General features: G+C 36.9%; 1 non-coding gene across 1 annotated transcript; it reads right to left on the reverse strand.

Annotated features, from left to right (window-relative positions):
• Positions 1-295: 295 nt before the first annotated feature.
• On the reverse strand, positions 296-367 carry Trnah-gug (transfer RNA histidin (anticodon GUG)). The gene has a single exon. It is a non-coding gene; the product is annotated as a tRNA-His (tRNA).
• Between the last annotated feature and the right edge of the window lie 5,282 nt (positions 368-5,649).

Raw genomic sequence — 5,649 nt, forward strand, 5'->3', positions numbered from 1 at the left:
CTCTACTCGTCGCCCTGATCACTTTGGTATATATAACCCTGTATCTGACTCTTTTAGTTTTAGGACTTACAAACAACCGTTATGTGAACAAAACTATAATACTCTCGTTAGCAACATTGTTGCGAGAGTATAAAAATTGTCGTACAAAAAAATCAGACTTGATTAAGTCAGTCATACAAGAACATAATCTCCAAATACCTGGTTTTCATAAGCTGCGATGTATTTAAACTAAGCTCGCAGTAAAAAACTAATAAAAAAATTGACCTCCATCCATGATAATGCTTCGAGGAAGCATTGCCGTGACCAGGATTCGAACCTGGGTTACTACGGCCACAACGTAGGGTCCTAACCACTAGACGATCACGGCTACTGGAAGCTTGCTACCTCTACAAATTAGTTTTTACCAAAAGCAATGTAAAACTAGATTTGTTGTATGATCGCCTGTATATTACTTATATACTACATAGAGTATACAAACGTATGTATTAACTTTCAGTCAACGAAATTGCCTGCATGCAGGCAATTAGGCAGTAAGTATGTAGAGCTGTGCAAAAAACAAAATCGAAGAACAGCAGACAGTTCAAGAAAGAAATGTTAGACAAAGTACATATAACAAAACCAATAGAAAAAGATAAGTATTAAAAGTAAAAATAAAAGCAGCCAAACATTAAACACTAGGCTGTCTGAATGATCATTATTTGGCGAAATTATAGGCATATTGAGATATATAGTATAAGCTTATGCTTTAGTTAGCATGCTTACTTTTTTAGTTCCATTCAGATATATTGATATAAAAATATATTGATATGATATGAAGTCAGATGGACGGATTCAGTGTACAAAATCTAGTGAAAGGAATTAACTGATCTGATTTTGACAATTATGTTTTACTTATATTTTCACACTATCGGTAGAAGTTCTTATAATATGTATTTGTACATTAAACTTATTACAAACCCCGTGGCCGCCCACTTTTTCCAAACTTTTTGACCACAGATGCCCATTGTTTCTGCGATCCCCTGTGCTAAGTAAAAGTTCTATACCTTAATTTAGTGTTAGTTATGGCATTTTATAGATTTTCAGTTTATGGCAATTTGTGGGCGTGGCAGTGGTCCGATTACGCCCATCTACGAACTTGTAATTTTTTTGTATTAGACGGACGGAGAAAAAGACAGGAACTCGGATTTCAGCTTTTCTCGTCATCCTGATCATTTATATATATATACTTGTATATAGTATATATACATGTTAGGTGAACAAAACTATTAACGAAAAGTTTTTAAAGTCATTCGGGATACATTTACAGGTCATCGCCGAAAATAGACATTGGCTGGATAAAATCCGAGGCAATGTCGGTACTGTAGAACCGGCGGTTGTGGGAATTGAAACTTGTTACCTAGTGTCTATCAGGATCCAACTGAAACTTTCTAAATCGTTGATTTCACTGTGTGAGTACGATAGTGTCTGTTGTTGTTGTTTTAAATTAGAACATTGAGTTTTTTATTTTTTTAAGTTGTAGAAAACTTCTAGTAACATTTCTTATTTGCTTTTTCGACTCTCAGTGTAATCAATTCAACTGAGAGCACTTGTACAATATCATTCAGATTCGTATAGCGCTAGTTGTTTTGCATAAAACACACTTCGATATTCTCCAGCATAAGTATATTATTAGTATTGAACTTAATTGACTCACTAAATTATAATTATAATTTTCCCATTTATATTATTGAGTGTAATTTATTTTAAAGTTTGCTTCATTGCTTCCAACCTGTCTCTTTTATATATTAAAAATATGATTTCCCCCAAAATGAATGAAAGCACTTAAATTTGCAAATTTAATTGTGCAATAAGAATAAAGTACACTTTTTTGTCACTGACATGTCCACCGTTCATCATGCACATCATCTGTCAACTATTCATATTATATAATATTCACGCGACCTGCTTCTGTTTTATATGCGCCAATGTACCTATGAGCACCTGTGTGTCTGTGCGGCCATGTATGTAAAGCCCTTTCGGTTTGCGCCCCATTGCAAATAGAGGCACTGATTTCTACGCTCCATATATTTAGCACTCTCTCCCCGGTGACTGTCACCGCCCGTGTACCCTGCGGACATGTAATTTGCAAACATTTTAATTAAATCGCTTTTCGTAAGTTTTCAGTTCAATATGTTGCCATTGGACAATTTTGTTCTGATGGCAATTCGTTGTTACAAAATATGAATGTGTATATATACATATACAAGTATATGTATGGATATCTTTGTCATTTTAATACGCGGACCATCACTTTCAGTAAATAAATTGTAAGACAGTGTATGCAATTGTCACTGTATAAATTCAACTGAAAATTCATAAAAATAACCCAGTATGGTTTATGTAAATTGACGTTGAGCGATACCAAAGGCTCCGAAAGGATCGGGAAAGACCTCTTCGAGCCACTCGATACAGAGTGAGGTTTCTGACAACGCGACACCCTATTGTGCAACTTCTTCAATCTACTCCTGGAGAAAATAATTCGAGCTGCAGAGAAGGTACAATCTTTTGCTGAGTATACAACTGATAACATCGGTATCTATGGCCTTAACAACCACGCACCAAACTCTTTATACCTATGGGTCTTCGCCAAAAGTCGGTGCGAAGAGATAAACCTCCAACGCAACTATCACAACGAACGTATAACAATACTTAGCGAGAGTCAAGCGGCACTTGAAGCAATCTCTGCCTACGAGATCAAATCGCTACTGGTGCGATAGTGTAGAGAACGGTTGAACAGTCTATCGGAACGTAACCAAGTGCACCTTATCTGTGTGCCCGGTTACAAAGGTATAGCCGGGAATGAACTGGCTGATGAGCTCGCCCGCTCCGGCGCATCCACTAACATGCTGAACCCTTCATCGCGTTGGGTCCTCATACCATAAAGGAGCTGTCCCGCAATGAAGAAGGATTCGGCAGGGAGAGGTATTGGCAAAATCTCCAAAGCATGCACCATGACAAGTTGCTAGCAAACAAACTCAGGCTCGCATTCTACATTGGCCACTGTAAGCTCAAGATGCACTTACCTAATATGGGCCTAGCGTTTTGTGCAAATTGCCGGGTCTGCGACAGGGAGCCTGAAACTCCAGAACATCTGCTAATTGGCTATATAGTAGTCTGCAGACGTAGAATAAAGACCCTTGGATCCATGTTTCCAAATAGGGATCACATCGCTTCATTAGCACCTAGGAGTATATTGGAACTTATCAATATGCTGGGGCTGGAGTCGTTGTGACTTAAGAGAGCACACAATAGACCTTAAGTCGTGGGGTAATCCTCATCTAATTATCTTATCTTCGACCTATTTTTGGGAGGAAAAATGATAACAGAGAGCTACTATGCAGAATAGTATTTATTTGATCGGCTTGTAACTCGTTTTAGAGTAGTTAAAATGTAGTCACTAGTGCGGGGTATAATTTATCAGTTCTGTTATAGTATTCATATGTTTGTATATTTACATACTTGTGTCTTTTTATTGTGTGACATCGACATTTGCTGCAAAAAATGACACCCTGCAATGCTACAAGCTGCGATATGCTATCATAAGCACACGTGGGAGTCATACGGCAGAATCTGGGAATATATGCACACCTTGTTTCCTGGGGGAAGTTGGATGCGCGTATTTGTTTGTAAGTGCAAATTTGGAACGATTGCGAACAAATATGTACACAGACAGATATGTAGACATTAAGATGAGACAAAAGGTAAAGGATACATTTGTTTTTGAAACTGTTCAACGAATGATGTCGAATTAAACAAATTTGGATGAATGGCTGAAGAAAAAAGTTACAAAATGGTCCTAACGACTTACAATTTCTTTAATAGCAATTTTTTAATTTAATTAACATAATCAAAATACAGTTTTGTGTTCATCTCGAAATTTTTCGCATTCTTATAGTCTTTTAGTCATGCTTTGTGAGTGTATCTAATGCTCGTGCCTCTGATTTATTTATTTGATCGATCAATTATTGTTTAATGATTTAATAATTTAAAAAATTTGACCCAACCTAATGTCAATTCCATAAGTGGAATCAATAACTGCGAAAAAACTTATGTAAAACCATTAATATTTTCATATATTTTTATTTACATGGCAAGTAGTTCATACATAATATACTAAAGAAAAATTTTTTATATTTACCGTTATAATTTGAATGCTCGTCCCCATTGCTTCGGTTCGTGTAACAACTTCAGTAAGTTTTTATTCAAAGGTTTATATATGCGAATGTATGCCACAAATATTTTATATGCAAATTTATTACCGAAAAAGTCGCTGTGGATTACCAGGTGAACACTGGCACAAATTGCCAAAGTTTCAGCATTTTTTCTTCCTCCAAGTTTCACTTCTTTCATATGAGTAAATTGTAAACACACACTTTTTTCCATAGATGAGAAACAATTCTGTGCCAATGTGCCGTAAATAGTGGAAATCGATCATTGGATCGGCAATTCGGTTGTTTTTGGCTATTAAATTATCTTCCACTTGTTTTTATGGTGTACGAGTACATAGCCCTATGTAAATAAAAACTTGAGGCGGTTTTTATAGTGTTGTGGATTATAATAATATTATTAATGGTACTGTGTTGAATTCAGCTAAGTTGAATAAATGCATTTCACACTTATCATTTATGAAATTAATTGATCAAAAGCGAATTAAGCATGAAGTAGAATTTTCAGTATATCTCGATTAATTATGGCGGCATTTGTTGTTTATTGTACTTTTTATATTATATCATGAACAGGGTAAATTTATTGCGTCTGCCACGCAGTTTCTAACAACCAAAAGAAACGTCGGAGACCATATAAAGTATGTATCTGATCAACATATCGAGCTGAGTCGATTTAGCCATATCCGTCTGTTTGGAGCATTTAGCTGCCATCCGAACCGACGGATGAAAATCGAGATAAATACCTTTTTATGCCATGCTATGAAATGCAACATGAAAAGATATTATAGTTTCGGAGCAGCCAAAGTTACAGTTTTTACTTATTATGATTACTTTTAACTTTTTCGGCCAAGTTTGGATTGCTTGAAGTGACGATTCGATCTTACACGATCTGTTCTGTTTTTATGGAAAGCCCTTTACATATCTTCTTCTTCTTCTTTACTGGCGTAGACACCGTTTGCGTTGTTATAGTCGAGTTTGCATCAGCGCGTCTGTCACTTTTTTGGCGCCATTTGGAGATTCCAAGTGTATCTAGGTCCTTCTCCGCCTGTCCGTTCCAACGGAGTGCAGGTCGTCTTCTTCCTCTGCTCTCCCCTGCGGGAACTGTGTCGAATAATCTTAGAGCTGGAGTGTTTTCAACCATTCGGACGAAATGACCTAGCCAGCGGGTGCCGCTGTCTCTCAATTGAATGAACTATGTCAATGTCGTCGTATATCTTGTACAGCTCATCGTTCCATCGACTGCGGTATTCGGCGTTGCTAATGCGCAAAGGACCATAAATCTTCCGCTGAACTTTTCTCTCGAAAACTCGTAACAACGACTTATCAGATGCAGGACGAGGAGGATGAGTGACTTGTAGAATTTGGTCTTTGTTCGTTGAGAGAGGACTTTCACTAGACTGAGGTTAAAACTTCTTGGACTACTCAAAGCTATTTGTGGAAACAT

Source organism: Bactrocera neohumeralis, chromosome 5 (genome assembly GCF_024586455.1).
Source record: "Bactrocera neohumeralis isolate Rockhampton chromosome 5, APGP_CSIRO_Bneo_wtdbg2-racon-allhic-juicebox.fasta_v2, whole genome shotgun sequence".
NCBI classification, from domain to species: domain Eukaryota; kingdom Metazoa; phylum Arthropoda; class Insecta; order Diptera; family Tephritidae; genus Bactrocera; species Bactrocera neohumeralis.